Here is a 27,731-nt window from a genome sequence, read left to right on the forward strand (position 1 = left end):
ATCTGTTAGGCAGTAAGTAGGTTGCCCAGGAAATATTGATCACTCATACTCAAAATAATTGCTATTATAAATACTCCAGCATGGATGGACTGTCCCACATATAAATGGTTTGCCAATAAAGCATATGAGGTTGTGATCCTTAAAAATGCAACTGGTGGGGGATCTTATGTCTGGGTGTCACTACCAATAGAGTTGAATATTTAATAAATGATGCGGTCACATTAGTTTCAGGCACCATGTGGACATTTCCTATCTATAATTATTAGATGGGTATAAAAGTAATTGCAATTTTTGCCATTGAAAGTAATGGCTTTGGGAGGCCAAGGTGGACAAGTCACCTGAGGTCAAGAGTTTGAGACCAGCCTCGCCAACATGGCTAAACACTGTCTCTACAAAAAAAAAAAAAAAAAAAAAATTAGCCAGGTGCTCATAATCCCTGCTACTCAGGTACTCAGAAGGCTGAGGCAGAAGAATCACTTGCACCAGGGAAGCAGAGGCTGCAGCGAGCCGAGATTGTGCCACTGCACTCCAACCTTGGTGACAGAGTAAGACTCTGTCTCAAAAGAAATTGGCAAAAACCACAATTAACTTTGCACCAGCCAAATATCTTGGTAACTGCTACAGAAACACACCAATATGCACACACCCACACATGCACACATACAGGTACACACCTCCAATGATCCTTAAATGGTAGAATTTTGAAATTTGAAGGAAACAAACATTTACACACAAGTTTTACTTTTCTCCAGTCACAGTGATATATTGATTTCTTATATACAGGATTTCGGGTGCTGTGAGATACTAGCACATATAATACAGATAAGGCCAGTGCACTCAGAAGAACATTTGGGAATGAATCATTGTGTTAACTGTTGAAGAAACCAGCCAGACATCATGCCCTGTCAAGTCTGTAACAATCTTTCCAAAGCATTTCATGAATACCCCCAAAACTTTTAAGTATAAAAACAGACTAACCAGTGAACTGAAGCATATGTCAGAGTCTGTTTAATGCTTTAATGTGATTAAATGGCCAACAGATGCCTTGGGGAAATGGTAATAGAAAATACTGGGAAACACAAACAATGGCATCTTCCAAGGGTAAATCTTGGCTTAGACAAAAGCACAACTGGTTAACGTAGAAGAGCATATTTACATGGAGTTGACTAGAAGCAAAAAAGAATATAAGTCCACTATATTTTTAAGGGAATTATATTTCCCTTGAAATCACTAGCCTGGCTTGCAAAAGCCTTTGACAGCTTAACCCTTAAAACAAATTTCTAACCCTGATTTCTAACCCTGCCCTGGTGGAGAGTAGGAGGCAAAAACTGTGGCCAGGCATAGTGGCTCATGCCTGCAGTCTCAGCTACTTGGGAGGTTGAGAAAGGAGGATTGCTTGATCCAAGAAGTTTGAGGCTATAATGATCTATAATTGTAACACTGCACTCCACTCCAGGTTGGGTGGAGATAAAAATAAAAATAAAAAACTACCAAAACTATGCAACCCCTCAATTAGGGAATATTCTCAAATGATCACTTCCAAATAATAAGGAATAAATCTCCAAAAGAGTTACTCCAAAAAGTGTAACAGTTGAGCTAACCAAAGAAAAAACTCTATGTTGGAACAAGGACTCTGTAAATCCTGCCACTGAATATGATAATTGTTGTGGACAACTGACCACCATATATTTACCATTCCTTTCTTATCAGAATGGGAGTTTTCTTTAAAGTTATTCTCCATATTGAGTATGGAGTGGATATAGCACATAACTTGTCTTTTTGGCTGTAAGTGACTGGACCATAAGGAAAAACTTCTAGCATCCAGTACATCTTCCCTGGGTAGGTGGAAGTCTAAACCCAGAGAGGCAGGTTCTAGCAGAGTCTGCTAATTTCCCCCCAATATTCGTATTTCCCTTATTTCTCTTAATAATAGAACCCAGGAGGTTTAGCTGGACACATGGCAACTCAATTAGAGGACATTTCCCTACCTCTCTTGCAGATATGTGTGGCCCTGTGATCAAGTACTAAACAACAGAATGTGAGCAGAAGTGAACTTCTGGCCACACCCTTCAAAAGAGGATTGCTTCCCCTTCACTTCCCTCCGCCTTTTCCTGATGGCTGGGAAACGGCAAACAAGGCATGCAGACACTTTGAACCAGAGATGGAAGCTATGCACACAAGACAGCAGAGCTGCATCGCCAGCCCTGGGCCACTCATTCCTATACTGTTATGAGAGAGAAATACTTTTCTATCTTATGTAAATCACTGCAATATAGGACTCTTCATTATACCAACTTATCCTATAACCTATCTAGCTAGAAAGTTGTAGAGGTAAGAGTTTAAGAGTGTAGACTGAGGTTAGATGGCCCAAATCTGAGCCAAGGCTAAGCCACTTACTAACTGTCCAGTCTTGATCAAGTTGCTTAGTCTCTTTTTGTTTTTTCTCATCTGTATAATTGGGATAATAAGAGTATTATTATTATTATTGCCACTACTGTCATTATTATTTTGGAAGCAAACTTCCCACTTAACACTCCGCTAAAAGCTTATGATTTAAAAATATGTGAAACACCTTTTTTTTTTTTATTGCATTTTAGGTTTTGGCGTACATACGAAAAACATGCAAGATTGTTGCATAGGTACACACGTGACAGTTTGATTTGCTACCTTCCTCCCCATCACCTATATCTGGCATTTCTCCCCATGTTATCTCTCCCCAACTCTGCACCCCCCACTGTCCCTCCCCTACTTCCCCCTGACAGACCCCAGTGTGTGATGCTCCCCTCCCTGTGTCCATGTGTTCTCATTGTTCAACACCCATGAACCTGGAAACCATCATCCTCAACAAACTGACACAAGAACAGAAACATCTTTTTAAAAACTCACTGGTGCCTATGAGTAAATTAAGATAATTTTAAATTTCACAATAATTCTTGAATCTTAATTTTGTGTTAAATTTCATTTAAAGGATTGGTGTCAGGTGGTATTCTCCTATACCAACACTTTGTGAAGAGATTGGGACTGCTTCAAATAATATGTCATATCAAATAAATAACGATATAAAGACAAATCTCAATTAATACATTTATCAAAAACTGTACACCCTTGCTACATCAACAACCAAAGTTCACCTTTGTTAAAAATATATAACTTCAAATCACAGGTACTGTGCAATCCACATATCTGGGATGATATTCTAAGATAAAGTGTGCAGTTTCCCTGGCCTTGGAGTCAAATTTTCTTAATTTTCTTTACATTTAAATACGTTTTTTTTAAAATTTATGAAAATAAAATCATACTGCTCATAAACTTTACTTTTAAGTTGCAATAATAAATGCTTGCTAACCTGTTTATAGTCTCTCACTGAATCCACCTATGTTTAATGACTGAGTATATATAGGGCCTGACTTATAAGTGTTTATTACATATTTATTGCATTAACAGATGGATAGAATTATGAATGCAACTGACACATGAAACAGAGCCAAAAGGATGGAGCTGGGATACTAGCCTTCTTTGGAATATGCTCTCAATAGCGGAGCTCACCTGTCACAATCATAAATGCATGGCATTGAAACATGGTTGAAAATTAGACATGGGAGTAGAATAAAGGGCCTGGCAGTCTACATGCACACACCACAGCAGAAGAGGAAAGGCTTGCCTTCCACCATTAATGCAAGTTAAATGTATGCAACCAAGTGACATATGGAATATGATCTGCTGCAAAATATGTATCCCTTTACATGCCTTAAAGTTACAAATTGCATCTCTCATTGAAGCTTTACTAGCAATTATTTAGAGCTGAATAATTTTTCAAAGATTACTCACTGATCACATGCTATACATCCACAGTTAAGCTCCAAGCATGCTAAAAGGAGCTTAATTCTGCCCAGAAAGGCTAATGCTTTCAAAACTGAACATTGAAACTACTATGGCATTATGAGATTGAAAGTTAATATTCATTTTTAGTTCAAACATATTCTAACAATGGAAAAATTGGAAACCTATGAAGCATACTTTATCTATGACATGACAGTTCTATGTTTAGTCTCACATTTTTATACATGTTAATAATAATTTTAAAATACTCTAAAGAGAGGCCAGGTGCAGTGGTTCATACCTGTAATCCCAGATCTTTGGGAGGCCGAGGTGAGTGGCTCATTTGAGGTCAGGAGTTCAAGACCAGCCTGCCCAATATGGCAACACCCTGTCTCTACTAAAATTACAAAAAATTAGCAAGCATGGTGGCATATGCCTGTAATCCCTGCCACTTGAGAGGCTGAGGCATGAGAATCTCTTGAACTTGTGAGGCGGGGATCGCAGTGAGCTGAGATTATACCACTGCACTCTAGCCTGGGTGACACAGTGAGACTTTGTCTCAAAAAAATTAACAATAATGATGATAAAATAAGGAGCAGACTTAAAAGTCACTATCCTATTATATTTGTTAATGACACAGAGAAAAATGTAACTTTATAGTGAAGAAACCCAACAAACACTACCCTCATCATGCCAGCAAGAGAAACACATAACTTCTGTAGCATTCTTACCACAAATATACAACTTCATTTAATCAGCAGAAAACGTTATATAATTCCAAACTGTGAGGCATTCCACAAAATAACTGACCGTCACTCTTCAACATGTCAAGGTCATGAAAGATAAGGAAAGACTGTGGAATCATCACACACTAGAGAGGAATAAGAGACTTTATAACCAAAAGTAATGTGGGTCTTTGAACTGGATCCTGAAACATTAAAAAATGTTAATGGAAAAACTAGTGAAATATAAATAAGGTGTTCGGTTAAGTAAATCAATTATACCAAGTTTAATATCTTAGAAATACTAAATGTACCATGGCCATGCAAGACACTAACATTAAATGCCAGATATAGGTGATGAGGAATAAGGCAGCAAATCACACTGCCACATGTGTACCTATGCAACAATCTTGCATGTTCTTCACACGTACCCCAAAACCTAAAATGCAATAAAAAAAAAAAAACAAGAAACTAGGGAAGAGTATTTGAAAAGTTTCGGTGACTCTAAAATTAATTTTAAAATTTAAAATTAAAGGATTAGCAAAATTTGATAGTCATATTTTGGTACTCTCTTCAAGGTAAAAAATGCATTAACAATAGAATAATGTTCTAAACTATCAGAAGTTTCATGTGAAGTTTCCTACAGCAGAGTAATGGCTCTGTGTAGTCACATCTTATTGGCATTCATCGTATCCCATTGCACAGATTGTGATCTACAAGCATTTGCTCTTTAAAAATCGTGGGAATTATGGGAGAACAGTCAATAAGCTAAAGAAGAGATAAGGTTACACCTAACTCTTAAAGAGTGCCTCCTGAAGAGTTGACAAGGAGAAAGGGAAATGCCATTTATAAAGAACCTGCTTATGCCAAGCCCCAGGGTAGGAACTTCAGATGCACTATGGCACTAAATCTTTGCAGCTGTCTGAGGTAGATATTATCATTCTCATTCAACAGATGAGGAAACAAAGGCTTGGAAAGTTTGGAGGAAGATTTTCTTGGAGGCACACAGCTTAATAAGTAGAACAAATACAGTCTGAATCATGGGTTTATCTGACTGAAAACCCATGCTTCATGGACTGAAAAATAAAACAAAATAGAACAAAACACACTGTACAAAGAAATAAAGGTTGTGTTTGTGAAACATTTATGGGCCAATTAAATCTTCATCAGGGGATACTCTTTTGTCAGGGCTACAGATGGCATCTCTAAACGTAACCAGCTGCACTTTAAAATGCTTACAGTTGGCCAAAAGTGAGACTAAGCAAGAGCATAAATAAATCAGGCAAATGTATCCCCTCCCCTAGAAAAAAAGCCTCTGTATACATCTTTCCACCTCATGCAGGGGCACTCATATAATTTCTACTTTTGGATAATAGTACATTAGGAAATCATTTATTAACTAAAGATTTAAAACAAATTTCCATGGTAGGCAACGAAAAAATATTTATACATTTGTGCCTATCATCAAGAAAAATATTTGCCTTATGATTTTCAAAATCATCAGTACTCATTTGTCATGTGTTTTTAGTTCTCCAAATCAGTTTACAGTTTCCGACATTTATTCATTTTTGTTCAGTGGATTCCTTTAACAGACATTTGTTAAACATCTATGTGAGCCTGCCACAGCCCCTGCCCTCATGGAGTTCTAGAAGAGAAAACAGATATGTAAACATATGATTGCCATAGCGGGTGGTAAATGCTGTAAGGAAGATTGTTCTGGACACAGTGTTGGCACAAAAGAGCATGGTCAACTCAAAATGCTTTAGTTTGAACTTGAAGTATATTGAAGTTCACCAGGAGGATAGGGGGTTGACAGGTTTTCTAAGCAGAGGAAACAAGTGAGACAGGGGACGTGGGCCTAAAGCAATTGATCCTCTCCTATACCCCCGCCTGCAAAGCAATGGGCATCCTTTGTCTCTGAGACGTATGACCCTGATTTATAAATTGCAAATTTTTCTTCCAGGCTGTGAATGTTAGCTTGCAATTCAGTCCTTAGCCATAAAATACACAAGACAGTCTGGGACAGATTGGGAATGGGTTTTGTCTAATTGCATTTGGGGACTGTGTAAAGCATATGGTGTCAGTTACAAAACTCTGAAGCAGTTTGTTCAGAACCCAACACAGCCATATCAGTTCCGGCTCTGATACTGTCAGTTATCATCAAGCTTGCCCAGTAAGGTGCCAGCATTTTCCTGTGGAAAATATGCTATCATCTTTGCCATGCAATGCAAAATTAGGGGTTAACTGTCTTAATGGAGGAACTTAAGACAAGATGGCCCTGGTTATAAAATAAGGTATATTGAAGAAATGTCAAGATATAAGAGTGTCATTTTAGCTTGTCTTAAATTCCTCCTGGTTTTACTTTATCTCATTATTTCCTGAACTTGAAAGCTGTTGCTGTGATTTGATCATCACTGTTAAGCAGTTGTCACAATTCCCTGTAGGATAAAATGACTCTTTCATTCAAGGCCAAGTCTGGCAAATCTGTTCTTATAGATCACATATCTCTAAGTCTCCAAGGTTTTCACTTTAAAAAGCTGATGCTGTGACACTACCCCAGGTTGCCTCTCTCCACTCTGCTGAAGTCACTGGGTTTCCCTCCTCTGTCACATGCTCTGCCTTCTGCCATTGATTCTCAATAATCCACAGCCACGTGGTATTTCAAGCTGATCTCCAGAATAGGCCATGTATCTCTATTGGCACAGCTCTTCTGGGATACTGCTGTCCCAATCAGATATGCCTGCCTGGCCTAGCAGAACTGAGCTAACACTGCTTTAAAGTTAGAGGCCTGGCTTTGTTTCAGAATTTTGTAGTTGTTACTCTGCCCAGATCAAATACTATGTGGTTCTTCTGCTTTATCTTTAAAAGGCCAACTGTGTTTTAAGGCTCCACTGAATTGGCTAACTTCAACAGGTCAAAACCAAAATGGATGTAGCATTAGACACTACCGATTCCCGGTGAGTCCCCCTGCCTGGCCTCAGATGTTCCTTTTAATTGGAAATGTGTATATGACAGAATAGTTTAACAGCTTAAGGCTGCTAATTGGGGAAAAACTACTATCCAGGAAGATAAGCCATTCAGTAGGTTGGTCATTATTTTTTATCTTTCCCTATGGTATTACATAAAGTTTCAAAATCCTATTTTATTTGAACTCTAAAAATTTTATGGAAATAAAAATGATATAATAATTCTTAGTAAGGTCATATGTTTCTCAAAGTATGTTCCATTAAATACAATTTTGGGGGTACAGTTAGTAAAGTTAAGTAAACAAAGAATGGTGTAGATCAACTAAACTTTTTCTTTATTGTGTGTTTGGATGATTTTTATTTTATGGGTACATAGTAGGATACTAAAATACAATACTTCTAGGACACATGAGCTATTTTGATATAGGCATACAATGTGCAATAATCACAGGGTAAATAGGGTATTCATTACTTCGAGTATTCATCATTTTTTTTTGGTGTTAGAAACATTTCAATTGTACTCCCTCAGTTATTTGAAAATGTATAATATTGTTGACTGTAGTCACTCTATTGTGCTATCAAATACTCGATCTTATTTATTCTATGTAACTACATTTTTGTATGCATTAACCATCCCCATTTTCCACTCTCCAAACCCCCCACCTTTCCCACCCTCTGGTAACCATTATTCTACTATCTCCATGAGTTCAATTGCTTTAATTTTTAACTCCCGCAAATGAGTGACAACAAGTAAAGTTCATCTTTCTGTGCCTCATTTTGCATAATGTCGTCCATTTCCATCCATGTTGTAAACAACAGGATCTCATTCTTTTTTATGGCTGAATAGTGCTCCATTGTGTATATGTGCTATCCTTTCTTTATCCATTCATCTGTTGATGAACGCTTAGGTTGATTCCAAATCCTGGCTAAAGTGAACAGTGCTGCAATAAATACAGGAGTGCAGCTATCTCTTCTGTATACTAATTTCCTTTCTTTTGGGTATATACTCAGCAGTGGGATTGCTGGGTCACATGATAGTGCTACCTTTAGTGTTTTGAAAAACCTCCACACTATTCTCTATAGTGGCTGTACTAATTTACATTCCCCCCAACAGCGTACGAGGGTTCTCCTTTCTTCATATCCTTGCTACACTTTGTTATTACCTGTCTTTTGATAAAAGCCATTTTAAGTAAGGTGAGATGATATCTCATTGTAGCTTTGGTTTGCATGTCTCTGATGATCAATGATGTTGAGCACCTTTTCATATACCTGCTGGTCATTTGTATGTCTTCTTTTGAAAATGTCTATTCAGATCTTTCGTCCATTTAGAAAAACTGAATTATTATTTTTTTTCTATTGTTGTTTGCTCATTTTTAAACTGGATGATTTGATTTTTCTCCATTGTTGTTTGGGCTGTTAATATGATTTCTATATTCTGGTTATTAATTCCTTGTCAAACGGATAGTTTGAAGATATTTTCCCCCATTCTGTGAGTTGTCTCTTCACTTTGATGATTGTTTCCTTTGTTCTACAGAAGCTTTTAAACTTGATATGATCCCATTTGTCAATTTTTGCTTTAGTTGTCTGTGCTTTTGGGAAATTACTCAAGAAATCTTTGCCCAGACCCATGTTCTGGGGAGTTTCCAAAGTTTTTTTTAGCAGTTTCATAGTTTTGAGTCTTAGATTTAATTCATGTTGATATGACTTTTGTGTATAGCAAGAGATAGGGATCTAGTTTTATTCTTCTACAAATAGATACCCAGAACCAAACGAACTTGTGGCAAAAACTTTTAAATAGTTGCCTAATTTCACTGCCAATAGTAAGATGTTTCACAAACAAATTTTTATAGTTTCATAAAGCTGACTAAAAAAAATGTGTAACAAGTTGACATTGCTTATATGGAAGCTAATTCAGCCATCTCAGAGAGTTTTAATTTCCTGAGAAGAAGTAATCTTTGATGACATAACTTTGACTATCTGTTAAAGAACCTATGACCAGGAAAATCTATATAAACTGAGTCAGCTGTTCCAATGACTAGTTATATAAAAAACACTGACCTAAGAAATCATGTGAGGCTATTTATTTCATAATGGATCATTAGTGAAAAACTCATATGTGACAACAAGGACCAAAAACAGAAAGAAAATACCACAGAGCTGTATGGAAACAACTGTCATCCATTTAATATTTTCTTAAAATTATAAACAAAAGAAACATTTTGTGATGACAGATGTCTATCTGGCACAACAAACAAAATTATTCCTGGGAATGAATAAGATCTTGAATTAGTTGCAAGCTTTCCTTTTTCCATAGGTCACACATTATGCACATGCTACTCTCACATATTCTGTCAATCCACCCATTTCTTTGCTCATTTATAGCAATTTTCCTGCATATCAATAACAAGGTCATTATTCAGACTGTGAACTATGTTAGTAAATCAATTTTTAAAATACAATTCCTTTTCTGAAAAATATTAATCATATTTTACATGCTGCATGAGATGCTGCCCTTTGTTGTACCCTTAGCATTGGTCATACACTATGGAGTTCTCCTGTGAACTTCACTTGAATGCAGAAAGCTGGAAGCCAGAGTCATTGAGGCAAGGGTGGCATGATGACAAGAGAATAGAAGGATCTACATCTAATATTATTAGTAGCACAGTGGTTAAGTGTGGGGCTATTAAGTCAGACTAAATAATTCAAATTTAACTCTACCATTTACCCGTTTGGTGACCCCGTACAAATCCAACCTGTCGCTGCCTCAGTTTCCTCCTCTGTGAAGCCCTGCTTTATAAAATTGTTCAGAAGATTAAATGAAAAGATACAGGTAAAGAGCCTAGAACCATGTATGACAAATAGTGAGGGCTCAATAAATGTGACCATGGTTGGAATTAAAGGCCTACTGCATGCCACTAATCACATTGTGTACCTTACACAACATATCTGTGAATTAGATAGTATAAATTTCATTTAATAGATATTCTAAACAAATGGTAGTTATAGAGCTTGAGGAATTTATCTGGTATTAGTCGGAACTTAGACACAGTCTGTATGATTCTATAACGCATACTCACTGTATTATTCTGGATTTTAAAATAAAAACACGTAGGTTTCTTTTTAAATAAAAATATCTTCCCTCCGCCTCTTTCTTTTGTATTTAGTTCACTATAATATATAATTTCATTAGAAAGTTGGAAGATAAGAAATACATTTAAAAAAAAGAAAATGTAAAATACAGGTAATACTTTGGATTTCCTCACACATCTATACATGCATACCATGTTTCATATGAATACTATACATATATTTATTACACATGCATATATGTAATATATAAAATGAAAATAAGCTGTACATTACATACTATAGCCATTTATTATTTTTTATCCTGATAATATGCCATGGACATGGTGGGAGGATTTTAATGATGATGAAGGTGGGGTGGGCTATCTTAACATAATTAGATATGCATACTTAAAAAATACAAAATACAAAAGTTAGACAGAAGGCAAGTGAGTTTAGAGGTAGGAATATGAGTTAAAAGGTATTATAATTGTTCAGGGGAAATGTGATGAAAGTCTGCATTAGGCTGGTGAGGAAGGAGCCAGGTTACAAGAGATGTGTAAAAAAAGGTATGAGCAATGAAGGAAAGGGGAATAAATTAGGATAATTTGGACATTTTGGGATAACTGTCTGGATACATGAGAAGAGTTTGGGGTTCCAAAAACATACCCATTTCCCTTCCGACCGAAGGAATTTGTATTCTCTTTGCTGTAGTGTCATGACATTTTTATCAGACCTATTGTGCTCTATTGTAATACATTTGAATTTTCCCCAAGACCTCAAAAACCTGGACAGTATACAGACAATAGCATCTGCTGGATAAATGTGGGTTTTAAGTTACACTGATATGTATTAAGATATACACTTTATCAATACTAAATTACAATTCTCTTCCAGCTTCTTGGCATGTAATGATAACCTCCTTGAAATAAGAGAACCTGAAATTAGCGCTATTGGAGAGAAGAATCAATAGCTCTAAGCAACGTATATAAATTAATGAAGCACTTCCCTGTGCAATTTTTATCACTGTGTCTCAGGACTGGGATGATCATTTGGTTTATATTTTTCACTTTAACATATAATGACATTAACTAGCATTATTTGGTGAGAGTGTGGGGAAACAGGCATACTTACACATTATTTACAGTAATTAGCAGAGCATATTAAAGTTTAAAATTGTCACTTAAAAATTTTTAAAATTCCATTTCTAGAAGTCTTTGCTATAGAAATGAATATAAGAATACAAAGATTAGTATGTAAGGTGATCATCATTGTAGTAATATGTATGGTAGCAAAGCATAAGAAAATCTGAATGTGTGTCAATAAATGACTAGATAAAAACAGTACAGTCATATAATGAAATATTATGTGGTCATTTAAAAGATAAAGGTAAATTTACATCTGAAAAGATGTGCACAATAGATTAAGTTGGAGAAAAAAGAAAGTTGCAGGCCACTATTATAGCATTGTTTCATTTTTATTTAAAATACAAATTTATGCAGGTATGTATATAAATAAGTCAGTGTCAGTTTGGGCAAAATCTTGAAGAATACGCTCTCGACTGTTATATACTATTTAACCTCAGAGCATAACGTGACTGAGTATGACAGGATAGGTGGAGAACGGAATTTCACTAGGTATTTTACATTTTTTAAAGTGGTGGGATTCTAAGTAATTTGTTTTTCTTTCTTCAGCGATTCTCAATATTTTTTCAGCCATTAAAAATAATAAAATTAGTATGTACTGATCTAGAAAGATATTTATAATATTATAAGTAAAAAAAAATGTGGGTTACGAACAAAAGTTTGTATGGAATTGTATCATTTATTGGTAAATATTTATAGTAATAAAAAGGCTAGATGCATATATACCAAACTATGATGTCTGGGGCAAGATTAGAAAGAACATACAGTGATTTATTACATACATTTTATATTATTTGTAAGAAAAATAAAATATTTAAAAAATCATTAATGAAAGGTCATCATGGCTATTTTATATCTTAGAAATGTGCTTTAAAAGTTAATAGGTTTTAGTAAAGAAAACTATATTCTAACTAGATCAGTAGTGTTTTCCATTATGCAAAATACCCTTCTGTAAAATGAATTAACTTTTTGTGATATTAATATTCACAATGCCTGGCTGCCCATTTTGGCCTAGTTAATGCTTGCCTTTTGGAGAAATAGAGGTCAAAGATTCTTAATTACCTGTTTAAAACTTATTGAGAAAATGTCATTATTTGGCCTTCATTAGCATCTCAAGGAAAGCTCTGTGCCACACTTCTATGGATTTGGTCCCTTTTTTCGTTTTTGAATGATGGATATTTATCTTTAGCAGTTGAAGCTCTTTGACCATTGACATAACAGATTTCAAAGTGGAAGAAGGGAGGTTACTATTGCCTGTACTTACATAGAGGGAGCAGATTACTACATTTGCCTGAATACAGAAATCCTGAAAAAGCAGCAGTCTAGTGGGGTTTCCCTGTATGTGAAATGAACTTACTTTCTTGTGGACATTAGGATTTATGTTTGGAACAAAATCAGCTTTTATCATCCTGTTTGGAGTAACAAATGAATTGGCTGGGTAACCTTCAGCTTTCTACTTGCTTCCAATCCATGTTTTAAAAAGCCTTTTAATTTCTGAGTATTTAACATACATTTAAACTCAACAGGTTCTTACAGTGTCTAATGCTTGCAAAATTTTCAAAGGGAAAAAAATATTTGGTCAAACTTTGTAATCCTAGAGCTGAGTGCTGCTGAGAGTTTCAAGAAAAGTCAGCAAAATGCATGACATATGTTGTATTTATGTATTTAAAATCATATGTAATTCTATTTTTCATTTCAGGACTCCTAAAAGAACAAATTATCTGTTTTAATTGAAGCTCCATTTACAGGAACAGGAAATAAATAAAAACAACACAAACAATACCAGAAACCTCTGAAAGTGCAAAGAAAAGATAATAACCAAAGTACCTAAAATAGAGTTTCCTAAATATAAATGGAGGAGTGACTGTAAAATCTTTCAACAGTGTGAAAAGTGAATGAAAGACTCAGAATTACCCATAGGGTAAAAAATGTAAGAGGGATGCAATAACTAACTTACTAAAAATGAAAGTGTGGCTTCATTGACAGATGAGTGAGATGTATAAAACCCCACATTATAAAAAATGATATATTTTTTCCAGTTCTGACTAATAAAGGACAGTATGCCTACTTCACTCATTAAAAATGGAAAAAACTTATTGCATTTGATGACATATGCAAACTTAGGAAAAAATCTTCAAAATTTATAAAAATTATAATAATTACTATACTTGTCAACAGGCTTAATAATGTAGTTTTCATAGTATTTAAAATTCATCTGAAATCCACATCAGCAAAATAAACTTTGCTTTCCAGAGAGATCAGCCTTTGCTTTGCTTAATAATGAAAAGGAACTGCATCCCAGAAAAGAAAACCAATGTTTTATGGAGGTGGCCTGTAGTACCCATTTGAATCATCGGGATTAGGCAATGACCCTCTTTTGGTTATATTTATCTGACCGTTTTCTGCAGGAAAGGAACATTAATAGCTATATAAAGCTTCAACACATGTTGCACAGAGAGGACTATATAATCCTCTATTATTTCTGCCTGTAAATGACTACATGTCTAGCACTAGCCTGGGGCAGAATCGGCTGCCAGGAAACTTGACCTGCATCATGGGCTTAATGAAGCTGTAATGTTCTGTTTATAATTCTTTCCACTTTTAACTAGTATTGTATCAGGGGAAATGAGATAATGTGCCTCTCCTTTTTGGATCATTGGGGGTACTGACCAGTCCTCTGTGAAGGGACAAGGAATATAGTGTGGACACTGTTCAGGTTCTGTGAGCCGCTCTGGAGGATCAGTTCAGATTGGGGGAGGTAGAGCACCTAATTTTCACCCATAGGAGCAAAGTCTGACATATGGCTGCCTGTAGGTATGTGTGGACTGGTAGACTTGAAATATATTTGAATACCACTTCCTTCTGCCTTTTCTATGATGACAATGAGTGAGGCTGGGCCTTTCCATTATTTTTGACTTAGAGGTGTTTTCCTTCAGCATCCCTATCCTTTTTCTGATCCTTTTTCTCATTCAGGGGCTTCTACTTTGTAAAACTATTACGGGCTTTTAGACTCCCAATCTGCTCAGTCTCTTCTGGTCACCCCAGCAAGAAAGAAAAAGATATAATTTTTTTTGTTTGTTTTACTTTTTTTTAACCTAACCTATAATCAAAACAGTGGCCCCCTCTCAAATTTTGGAACAAAGAGTTTAGAATGGAAGCATCATTAAATAGGCAAAAGAGGTTTTTAGAGTAGGTGTTTCTTCTCCTGCAAGGGTTCTGAAATGTGGGGTATTTGAAGAAATACAGACTCGGGTGGATCTTTCCTTTCTGAGCTCCTCCTCACCTCCCTGAGAGTGAGGGTTGGGAACCCTCACTGAGTGCAGGTGCAAATGCAAGTGCTCTAGTTGAGACGTGGATGTCTTGCCTCTTTTGGCCCTTTGCTTGACAGCCCCAAGACCTAGGGCCAGCCCTGCCATGTGACATGCAACTGACCAGCAGCTTCCCATCTTTTTTCTTTCTTTATTCTTCTTCTGTTCCTCTGCTCTTGAATACCAAAACAAATATAGCCTCATAATCTACTCATTTAATACAGTTACCCTTTCCACCCCTGACATCTAGTCAGAATTCCTCCTGTTATTATACACTTGTTAACAATTCCAGTGGCTCTGTTTCCCTCAGAGAGAAAATTCAGAGTTTCCTCAGCACAAGGACGTCAGAAGCAGCACAGGAGGGTGACAGAGGGTGATGGACTTACTGCTCAACTACACTGAGAGCAACTGTTGTCTTAACTAAGGAAAAGGCCCACAGAGGCAGTTAGGGAGCCACTGTGACATTTGAGATGGTCTAGAATGGTCTGTTGGCAGAGGGGAAGCCATGCTGGGGGGTCTATCTGTTGACAGAGAAGGAAAGGGAAAGATGGTAAGATGTCACCCGGAGTCAAAAAGATATTCTTTTTTAACATGGGGGTGATTTGTATATTTGATGACAGAGAAGGAGGAGGCAGTAGAAAAGATAAGTTTGAAGAATGATTAATTGGTGGGCCCAGGCTCCCAGGAGAAAGGAGGTAGTGAGGTCTGAGGAAAGGGGAGGGATTATCCTCTGAGAGTAGCGATAGCTCCCTTTTAGAGAAGTGATCTGTGAAAGTATAGAAGGATTTGGAGATGTAGTTTTATCCTAGCTGTCTTTGATCTTCTTAACAATCTGTTGGGACTTAGGGCATAGGGATGAAAGCCTGAGGAGGGTGGAAAAGATTTGGAATGGATGTATCATGTCCTCTGGTGGCGAGACAGGTGTGTCTTACTTATTTATCATGGGCTGCGAGTCAGTGGATCTTAAAATAGGAACAACTGGTTTCAGAAATTAGCAAAAGCCTCAGCCAGAAGGAGGGAATAATTCTAGAAAAAAGGCACTTGGTGAACCACCACATGTTTTGAAAACTCACTGGGTCGATCAGCCTTCCTAGAGGCTCTTTGGGAAATGAATCAGAAGACTTGGGTTATAGCATTGACTCAACTACTTAACATCTTTCCTATTTTTTGGCATGATCATTAATTACTTCCCAATCAGGCTCACCACTTGCAAAATGGGTATCCATTAATTTACTAAACAAATACTTACAGACTGCTCACTACTGCCAGGTAGTGATGGCAGGTACAAGAGAAACAGTTTTCATCAGTCGTCAAGTTTCTATCAGTCTAGTGACTCCCTACCTTGCGTCATTTACTGGTCAACTGAAATAATAAATCAGGATGTATTTTTAAAATTCTGGAGCCCAGCTGTAGAAAAAATCTATAGGAAAGTAATTTTTTTCTTGAAACAATTGTCTTGTTGTGATCATGACCTAACGATGATCATAATTTCTAGATAGAAGATTACCTCCAAATGATGCCTGCAAATGAGATAATAATGAGCCTCTCCTTTTTGGATCATTGGGTAACAGATCAGTCCTCTGTTAAGGGACAAGAAATACTCTCTCCCAGGATACAGCTCTCCCAGGCTTAAACCCTCTTACGGCAGTCATCGTCTCCCATTGGGAAGCAGGGAGTGTAGCTTTTACACTGCACTCATGCTATCCTCGCCACTTCCTCCTGTCTCCAATGACTGGTTGCCCTATTCCTGTGGCTGGCTCCTCTGAGGAAGACAGCGCTAATTCCAGCAGAGGCACAACACAGAGCTTTCCCAGAAGCCAAGTGTAAACCAGCAGAGTTCTTTGATCTTCAGCCTGGTGCATTCTTTGGGTGGCCAAAACTTTGGAAGGACAAGCTGAAAGAGTATGTCTGGTGTTTGGAAGCCAGGTCAGAGGTAATGTTCTGGAGATGCTTTCTGGGAGTAGAATTAAGAAAATTGCCTTTTCTTTTTGATGTCTAAGTCTAGAATAGGAAAAATTATTCTCTGAAATGTATCCAGAAGTTCTGGGAACAGTCTGTCATTGCAATTATGGCTGCAGGATTAATTTTGCTATACTATACCCCACTTTCATTAGCATACTCAATTTTGTTCCATATTTCTGTTTTATCTAACATTACAAAATTCTCATCAGTGGTGGAATATTGGAGGAAATCTTTCATTTCATTTGTGTTCAGGCCAAAGGGAAAGTCTACTTCTAAAATGAGGATTTGTCAGATGAGGAAAAATATAAGCTGCAGATTAGGCGAAGAGCAGAGGAGGAGGAAGATAAAGCTGAGATTACTTTAGGTTCTGCTTTCTATCTTCCTCTGTGAAGGGCTGTATTTATCACTGGATTCAGAAATTAGATTCCTAGAGGGCTTACCAGGTAGAAGTATGAGCTAATTGCTCCCTATCTAGGTGTGAGAAAAAAAAAGCTGCAAAGAAGTCAATTTTCTGGGCAGTCCTCTCTAAATTTTTCTTTCTTTCTTTGTCTCTCTCTCTTCCTTCCTTCCTTCTTTCCTTCCTTCATTCCTTCCTTTCTTTCTTTTCTTTCTCTTTCTTTCTTTTTCTTTCTTTCTTTTCTTTTTCTTTCTGCCCTCCCTCCCTCCCTCCCTTCCTTCCTTCCCTCCTTTCTCTCTCTCCCTTTCTCTCGTTCTCTTTCTTTCTTGATGGCATCTCACTCACTCTGTTACCCAAGCTGCAGTGCAGTGGCGTGATCTCAGCTCACTGCTACCTCCACCTCCCAGGTTCAAAGGATTCTCCTGCCTCAGCCTCAGGAGTAGCTGTGATTACAGGTGCGTGCCACCATGCCAGGCTAGTTCTTGTATTTTTAGTAGAGGCTGGGTTTCACCATGTTGACCAGGCTGGTCTTGATAAATAATTTATTTCTGTAAAGTTTGTCTTTCTTAGGGTGTCTGGGTAGAAGAGTAAATTTTCTAGAGTTTGTTCCCCAAGCTCTGGTTCTTGACCTTCCCATCTGATGTAGACTTCCTCCTACCTTTTATCTCAGACCTGATTTTCTCAAAAACCTAGAGGTTGAGCTATTAAAGGCAGAAACACCCACACATGTTACAGTGAAGGTAGGCTTTTGTTTGTTAGCTTTTCATATGATTCTCTGCCTTGCCCTGTCTAACCTTCTCTTCGCTGCTCTCTCCTCTTTTGATTTGCCTTTTATGTGGATATTCTCCTGGGAGTGACTCTGAGATTGAATGTCCAGAGGAGCTGAGAGGTCCTGTGCTGCTGTGATGACCCTATTGCTCTCACTGTCATTTCCTCATTGACCTTAACTTCTTGGTGAGATTTGTTTCTCTTGTTGGGCTAGAAAAGTTCCTTTCTCTTTAAATTCCCTGCTTTGCATTGGTCTGTATGGAACTTTCTGTTTCATTCAATTCAACAAATATTTAATGATAATTGTGCTTGGTCCAAAGTGGGATAAAAATGTAAATAAGACTCTTTGTTTTTGGAAAACAAACTTTAAAATTTGTGGGGAGATAGCCAGGTGCAGAGCCAGCCAAATACTGTAATAAATTCTGCTGTACACACTTGAGATGAATTAACCAAAGGTACACCCACATTCACAAACAGACTCCCAGGACCCCTCCATTTTGCCTTTTTCTGACTTCCAGATTCCTACATCACTTATCTGAGGCTTAAATCAGCATTTCCCACAGTGTATTCCTTGTAACACTGGGCCCAAGAGATGCTCCGTGAAAAAAAGTTTCATGACCAATTAAGAATAGGAATGTATACACATTCTCCTCCTGGAAATCCACAGTCTGCATCAACACGCCTGAGGTTTTCACCAGCAGCGAGGCCGAATAAAATTTCTTTAACCCAGAATTTTTCTGATCTTATATCCTTGCGCACCACTTTTTGCATAATACCTTATAAGAAAAGTAATGTGTCTCAGGTCACGCACTTGGAAACATTGCCCTAATTGATTCATTAAATAATGAATATGATAATATTATGAAAATCTTACATGTATGCTCCTTTATCATCATATGAAACCTTTTATACCAGCTGGCTTTTAAAGTACCAAGAATTGTGCTGCCCGATGTGGTAGTAATGAGCCGTGTGTGACTACTGAGCACTTAAAACACAGCTAGTCTCAGGTGAGATGTACTGTAAGGGTAAAACACACACCAGATTCAGAAGACAATATAAAAAAGAATGTGAAATGTCTCACTAGTAATTTTTATATTGATTATATATTGAAACATAATATTTTAGATACATTTGGTCCAATAATATATCATTTAAATTAACTTCACCGTTCTTTTTACTTTTTTTAAAAATGTGGCTACAGCCAGGAGTGGTGGCTCACGCCTGTAATCCCAGCACTTTGGGAGGCTGAGGCGGGTGGATCACGAGGTCAAGAGATCTAGACCATCCTGGTCAACATAGTGAAACCTCGTCTCTACTAAAAATACAAAAAAAATCAGCTGGGCATGGTGGCACATGCCTGTAATCCCAGCTACTCAGGAGGCTGAGGCAGGAGAATTGCCTGAACCCAGGAGGCGGAGGTTGCAGTGAGCCGAGATCGCGCCATTGCACACCAGCCTGGGCGACAAGAGTGAAACTCCATCTCAAAAAAAAAAAAAAAAAATGTGGCTACTAGAAAATTTAAAATTACATATGTGGTTCACATTATCTTTCCACAGGCTGACACTGCCTTAGAAAATAGAAACATTTTTATATATTTGTATTTTTCTACAGCACACAGAAAGACCATATACCCAATGAAAATTTTTAAAATATTTCAACATTGCTGACTGAATATTATGGTTGGGAAAGCCAGTGAGTTACATCTTATTCTCCAAGGTGTTCACACTCTTACTGATGATTATACCACATGTGTGGGCTGTCTCTACTGTCCCTTCACTACATCAGCCTATAAATCATAGAGAACCACACCTAGTAATGCTGTGCTCTAAGACCCCTTGTTATGTTCTTCTTAGCTCTCCAATTACAAATGCTAATGTATATTTGTAATGCCTATTTCAAAGCCATCACTCCGATGTCATTTCTGTGAATTTCTTTTTTTTGTTTCCCCATTTATTTATTTTATTGCATTTTAGGTTTTGGGGTACATGTGAAGAACATGCAAAATTGTTGCATAGGTACACACGTGGCAGTGTGATTTGCTGCCTTCCTCCCCATCACCTACATCTGGCATATCTCCCCTTGCTATCTCTCCCCAGCTCCCCACCCCCCACTGTCCCTCCCCTATTTCCCCCCAACTGACCCCAGTGTGTAGTGCTCCCCTCCCTGTGTCCATGTGTTCTCATTGTTCAACACCCGCCTATGAGTGAGAACATGCAGTGTTTGATCTTCTGCTCTTCTGTCAGTTTGCTGAGAATGATGGTTTCCAGGTTCATCCATGTCCCTACAAAGGACCCAAACTCATCGTTTTTGATGGCTGCATAATATTCCATGGTGTATATGTGCCACATTTTCCCTATCCAGTCTATCGTCGATGGGCATTTGGGTTGGTTCCAGGTCTTTGCTATTGGAAACAGTGCTACAATGAATATTCATGTGCATGTGTCCTTATAGTAGAACAATTTGTAATCCTTTGGATATATACCCAGTAATGGGATTGCTGGGTCAAATGGAATTTCTATTTCTAGGTCCTTGAGGAATCGCCACACTGTCTTCCACAATTGTTGAACTAATTTACACTCCCACCAACAGTGCAAAAGTGTTCCTGTTTCTCCACATTCTCTCCAGCATCTGTTGTCTCCAGATTTTTTAATGATTGCCATTCTAACTGGCGTGAGATGGTATCTCAATGTTGTTTTGATTTGCATTTCTCTGATGACCAGTGATGATGAGCATTTTTTCATATGTTTGAAGACTTAAACATAAGACCTAACACCATAAAAACCCTAGAAGAAAATCTAGGCAAAACCATTCAGGACATAGGTATAGGCAAGGACTTCATGACCAAAACACCAAAAGCATTGACAACAAAAGCCAAAATAGACAAATGGGACCTAATCAAACTCCACAGCTTCTGCACAGCAAAACAAACCGTCATTAGAGTGAATTGGCAACCAACAGAATGGGAAAAAATTTTTGCAGTTTACCCATCTGACAAAGGGCTGATATCCAGAATTTACAAAGAACTAAAACAGATCTCCAAGAAAAAAACCAACAAGCCCATTCAAAAGTGGGCAAAGGATATGAACAGGCACTTTACAAAAGAAGATATACATTTCTGTGAATTTCAATCGTTTTCGGTAGTTAGAGACCACAGAGTTATTCCCTGGTGTTGAATCTAATTTGCTAAAGGCATCATCATTGTTTCTCATGACCTAAAATACCACCCTTTGGTGGGCAGGGAAAAAAAGCAGAAGTTAAAATCCCTCTATTATCACATTTACTTCAGAGGAATCTTCCCAGATGTGAAGGTCCATGTAACAGGCTCAGAAATAACCGATAGAGACAGTGCATTTAATCACTGATAGGAATGAAACTTAAGAGAAAATCACATGCTTTGATAAGTCATGCCATATGAGTGAAATCATTATGCCAGCACGTGGTAGCTTATAATCAACTGAATCTACCGCTATATTTCACATGAGCTGCAGAGAAGGCTCTGGTGCAATGAATTTCAGAGAGTAGTGAGAAGACAACCCTGATGGCAGCTGATGTGAAAGCTGCAGTGAGAAGAAAATAAGCAGGATTGGGCAGCACTCTGTAAAGCATGAGTCAGGGTAAAAAAAATAGGAAACAATGCCATGGCAAATAAACTGCAGATGCTTCCAATTAGGCGAAAGTGTGCTTGCTCCACTCACACTTGTCATCCAAGGAAAACTGCAATGAAAATGGATCTGATTCACTCGTCTTTCACGCAGAAGCGTAGCATGTGCACAGGAAACCATACGAAATGTAGATCAAAAATGAGCTTTTATCTAAGAAGCTATAAAAAAGCATCAAGAAAGATGTGTGCTCGTGACACTAAGAAGTCGTATTTGAATAATAAAGCCTTCTCATTTTGTCAGTTTGGTTCAATAGTATTTTTTAAGACTGTCTAGTTTATAAATGCCAAGATATAAGGTACTGAGTGATTTTTTCCTAAACAATGAACTCTGCTGACACCACCTTGTCTTTTGCATAACTGCTACCCCAATACTATTTTCTGACTTTATATTGTAATCTTATTCTAAACACGTGTCAGTTTTTCTCTATTGCAATCTAACCACATATTGTTATTAGACTTAAACTTTGAAACACATTTCTGAACATATCTCCTTAATATTAATAAAAATAAATGATTTACCATTGTCATTAAACAAAAGCCACACTTCCTAGTCTGACCCTTGGGTTTACATTTTGGTTTAATCTACTAGCTTGGCCTTACCATCCATATCAACTTTGTATACACCATAGATGAGGCAATTAAGACAGCTTGCTTCGCTACTCTTGTGCTACCAGGCTCAGCTTCCATCTCTGCACATCCAGCTCCAAGTTCATGGTTCAAGTCAGTTCCACAGCTCTCCCAATAGCTAGAACTCTACAACCTCTGCCCTCAGCATTTTTCTAAGAATGCTTAGAAAATGTGTTACTGCTATTAACACATATGCACACACACACGCAAAAAACACCCATATATACACACTCAGCTGTAGCAATTATTCTGCCTGAATCAAATCCTAGCTTTGCCAATTACGAGCTGTTTAACACGGGGCATTACTTAACCTCTCTGTGCCTTAGTTTCCTCAAGTATGAAAAGAAGGATAATCATAGGACTTACTTCAAAGGGTAGTTGCAGGGAATGAATGACTTTCTGTACAGGGCTAAGAACAGTGCTTCATGTATAGTTTGCCCTTTGTAAGTAATTCGGTGTTATCCATAGCAGCAGTCATAGTAAAGGTATTAGAGTTGCTGTTATTATTTTTGTATCCCTGGCAGTACTTTCATGTGATGTCATGTATTGCTCATGATCAGCAAACATTTATAGAGTAAAGCAGTAAGTAAATGAGCATACTGTAATAAATTTTAAAATGAGAGTAATGCACTAATTTGCTATTACTTTTAAAACCTGCTTTAGGAATGCTCTCTTACTAGTACCAGGACTTATCGTGTACTCTCTAGAAAAAAACACATTTTTTTATTAAGGAAGAACTAAAATAAAAATAAAGCTCTACTAACTGGAAACTTGTGGATTAGCTACTTTTAAAAAGTGCATTATTTTAGTGTGCACTTCTGGAGAAGCGAACATTTATCAACATTTATATTTGATATCCTTAACTTCAATAAATGTACACAAAACGAAAATCGAGTTCAGTCCAGTATAACAGTAATGACAACCAAATGGAGTTTTTAAACTTTCCCAATTGACTTTATACTCATTATCTCATTAAAGTTCTTTTGCTCTAATGAGCTAGACTTATGGGAAAAGGTTTAAAAATAAAGTCGACAGAAAAAAAAAGAAAATTAAGTGTGATCTAAAAGTCAGCCTCATCTATTCTCTATCAGCGTACAGTAGCACGGAGAACTGAAGAAACACTCTTCAGCCTTTGAAAATCAATGTGCATTTCATAGAGAGCTGCTGCCTTTCAGTCATAGCATTTTACCCTGCTGTCTTATAACTATGTCCTGCACTAAATTTTACATGGCCCCAGACTCCTATTTAATTCTCACAGCTGGGAGACAGGACCAAGTCCAGCCAAATCTGTTTTCCTAGAGTGCCTACAAATCTCCCCTTTAATAATTTACTTTCTCTACTATAATGGCCTCTAACTAAGCTCTAATAGATTTCATCACACAGTTGCTGCTTTAATCAGAGAAGAGAGTTTTATGGGTTTATTAATCATGCTCTTTTCAAAAGCTGCTGATTAAGCATTTGCCTGATGGTGGTGAGCAGTCAGAAGGTATCATCGAGGCTGTTTGCTCACTGAGTAGCAGCCTGCAGGCAGCTTTCTCACAGGACTCACAGCAGACGGCATACAGCTAGTGCCAACTAAGCAGACTGAAGTTTCAACTGCCCGCCCCCCCGCCCCGCCGTCCCAGCTCCTAGCAGCAGGTCGTTCTCAGCAATCTTCTCCCCACCATTTTATTCACCAGGACTTTTCCAGCAGCCAATAGCAAAATTCCTTCCTGCTCCCCACATCCCAAAGCAGCTAAATTATTTCTGAAAACTGAATGACATGCTTGGCAAAAGAATGTTTTCCACCGTGAGGCGCTACTTACAACAAGGTTTACTTTGGCCTACTCAGGCGGCAGACCCACTAAACACCATCTCCCCCCTCTCCCCGCCTTCTAGGAAAGCGGCAACTGAAGCCACATAGTCCCTTTATGTGTTATAGTCAAGGCACCAAATAACAGCCAAACAATACAACGAGACTTCCTGGATTCAAGAAAACCCTTATTTCTCCAAGGCCAATTTACAGGGCACTCATAGGAACACAGATTCAGACCAAACACCAACCAAGCTTGAGGTTTTGTTAGAAGACAAGACACCAGGAATAAGTAGCAAGTACTGTTTTTGAAAGAAAAATAAACTCATATTTATTGAATTTTTTTACACTGAAGATAATTGTTTTCTTCCAAATGCATAGCTATCTGGAAGTTCTTCACAGTTCTTAGATATGAGTGCAAATTTCCCTATTCCCTTATTACCAAGTAGAGAAGAGGAAAAAGATCCCTGGGGTAAATGTAGTAATGATTGGTCCATGACTTGTATAAACTTTTCTACATTTGGTTTCTGAGCAAATAGTGAAAGCAATATTTCAAATTCTCAACCTGGCCTAAGTGTGTTAGATGTACTTCTTTGACTTAAAATGATCAGATTTCTAAAATTAAATTTGTGCTGGCATTATGAACATTATCTATGTTGATGTACCTGTAATTAATCACTAGAAAATGAGCAATTCTTTGTTTCAGTATGTGTTTTCATATAATGAAACGTGATTTAAAATGATAGTAACTAAACTATGGAAAGAATAAAACAAAAAAATTTTCTTTTTGAGACGGAGTTTCGCTCTTGTTACCCAGGCTGGAGTGCAATGGCGCGATCTCGGCTCACCACAACCTCCGCCTCCTGGGTTCAGGCAATTCTCCTGCCTCAGCCTCCTGAGTAGCTGGGATTACAGGCATGTGCCACCATGCCCAGCTAATTTTTTGTATTTTTTTTTTTTAGTAGAGACGGGGTTTCACCATGTTGACCAGGATGGTCTCGATCTCTTGACCTCGTGATCCACCCGCATCGGCCTCCCAAAGTGCTGGGATTACAGGCTTGAGCCACTGCTCCCGGCCACAAAAATATTTTTAAATTATTTTTTGCTTCTTCAAAATTAAGTTGTTAACAACACAAAGATTTCCTGGGTTAACATTGTAGATATCTTTGTAGATATTTCATCATGTCTATGAAGGTCTGGGGTCTTACATGTTTCTATTTGTATCTCCTATTTTGAAAGAACTAATAGGCAAATCAACCAAAACAGGAGACTTTAGTATGGTAGTTTATACATTGCAGTACACTAAGCAAGGGAAAACATAATATTAAAAACTAATAGTGCTCGCTTTGCCAACACATATACTAAAATTGAAATGATACAGAGAAGACTAATTTGGCCCCTGTGTAAGGATGACATGCAAATTCATGAGCGTTCCATATTTTTAAAACAGAAAATGTAGCCTGGCGTGTGGCAGAACAAGCCTGTAGTCCCAGCTACTCAGGAGGCTGAGGCAGGAGGATCACCTGAACCTGGAAAGCTGAGGCTGCAGTGAATGGTGAAAGAGCCACTGCGCTCCAGCCTGGGTGAGGGAGTGAGACCCTGTCTCAAAACAGAACAACAAAAAAACAAACAACTAATGAAAGAAAGCGTTGTTTTTAAAAACAGATCATTTTAGTTCTCTGTAATGAATTTATAAAAATTAAAAATTTCTTTTCTGAGACGTTAGAAAGTCCCAATGCACACATTTGAACTCCTATCCTTCACACCATATTATATTTTTAAATAAGCAATGAGACATACTGAGTTTAAAAGCTTGGCATATTTAACAGAAAAACAAAACCCCAAACCACGTTTAGCTGGTAATTGAAATAATCATCAGTTACAGTTTTGATATGTGGAGACCATATATGATCTGCTTCAATTGCCTGGAAAAATGGTAAAATAAATCTATAGTTTGGTCCATGTTAATTAAAGTATATTTTATCAGTATTATCCAGGTAGTGCCATGAACACTATTTACTGCTATCATTTAAAAATATATTATAGGCCTAGTGTGGTGGCTCATGCCAGTAATCCCAGCACTTTGGAAGACCAAGGCAGGAGGATCACTTGAGGTCAGGAGTTTGAAACCAGCTTGGCCAATATGGTGAAACCCTGTCTCTACTAAAAAAAATACAAAAATTAGCTGCACATGGTGGCAGAAATTTGTAGTCCCAGCTACTCGGGAGGCTGAGGTAGAATTCGTTGAACCTGGGAGACAGGGGTTGCAGTGAGGCGAGATGGTACCATCATTGCACTCTAGCCTGGGTGACAGAGCAAGATTCCATCTAAAAAAAAAAAAAAAGTTTATATATATATATAGTTTACATATATATATAGAGAGAGACAAAGACAAAACTGTCTTTGTGTACATATATAGACAAAGACAAAAGACAAACTATATGTACATATATATATATATATATAGAGAGAGAGAGAGAGAGAGAGAGAGATAGAGAGAGTCAGCACTCGCTCATCCATGTTAATAGAGGCCAAGACTGTACAGATAAATCAAGTCCACAGATGTTAATTTCTAACTCTCACTTTGTCATATACATATAAGAAAATACTTCCAATTTATTTCTGAGTTTTTGTGTCAGGCATGTCTTAATCTTGCACCTGAGTTTTACAAGAGATATGAAGTAGTAGAAATTTAACGTAAATCAAAATTAGGTTTAAACCTTAATTACCACTAACTGTGGGCAAGTTGCTAGCCTTTTAAAACTTTAAGTTCCTCCTCTGTAGAGTTAACAACACTTACATACTGGGATTATTGAAAGGCTATGTACACACTAACACATAGTAGGTGATCATAAATGGGACCTTCTCTCTATTTTCTGACTTTTCCTCTGCCCTGAGTCTCCTCCCCTTCATTTGCTTCTAACTCACTCTTTAGAATTTTGGAGCATACCATGCCATTGCTGACATTTTCAGATGATCTATGAGAAGAAGCAATTAAAGAAGAAATTAAATAAATCTGATTTTGATTTTATTAGTTGAAGTGACCCAATAGGAACTTTGACACAAAAGAAAGAAAAGCTCTTATAATTATCAAACAAGTCTAAAAGGTATTAGGGTACTAATGGTTTATTTTTTCAGCTAAAGTAACCCAGATTGTTCACATTTTCCATCATTTAGCTTGGTATCTTTAATAAATGTTGGCCAGTCTAACAGTGCTCACATTTCACTTTTGGTTTCTTCTCTTTTAATTTTTTCATGAAACATTTGTTCATATGCATTGTAAAAACAAACAGAAATTAACCGTAGCAATGGCTAAAATATAAACCGCAAATTTGACTGAGTCAGCAGAGGTTTTTTTGGGTAACCCCAAAATTCCATGTCTCTGTGTATTTCAGTCCCTTTGTCAACTTATTACATGATAAATGAAACACATCAGAAGAGCAGAGTAAAAATTAATCCATCTTAAGAGTTCTATATGCTCTTGGTCAGATCCCTGAT

The 27,731-nt window shown here is 37.4% G+C and overlaps 1 protein-coding gene, 1 long non-coding RNA gene and 1 other non-coding gene across 3 annotated transcripts in view; 2 read left to right on the top strand and 1 right to left on the bottom strand.

Annotated features, from left to right (window-relative positions):
• Nucleotides 1-27,731, bottom strand: part of CPED1 (cadherin like and PC-esterase domain containing 1) — a 306,287-nt gene that overhangs the window by 74,278 nt on the left and 204,278 nt on the right. The gene's annotated exons all lie outside the window — the stretch shown is intronic.
• On the top strand, nt 1,340-25,817 carry LOC116550270. Its single transcript, XR_004268305.1, has 3 exons — nt 1,340-1,434; nt 6,554-6,556; nt 25,798-25,817. It is a non-coding gene; the product is annotated as an uncharacterized LOC116550270 (long non-coding RNA).
• Nucleotides 25,571-25,676, top strand: LOC116550451. Its single transcript, XR_004268420.1, has one exon. It is a non-coding gene; the product is annotated as a U6 spliceosomal RNA (small nuclear RNA).

The sequence above is a fragment of the Sapajus apella genome, unplaced genomic scaffold (assembly GCF_009761245.1).
Source record: "Sapajus apella isolate SASKATOON/1434 unplaced genomic scaffold, GSC_monkey_1.0 scaffold7, whole genome shotgun sequence".
Lineage (NCBI taxonomy): Eukaryota > Metazoa > Chordata > Mammalia > Primates > Cebidae > Sapajus > Sapajus apella.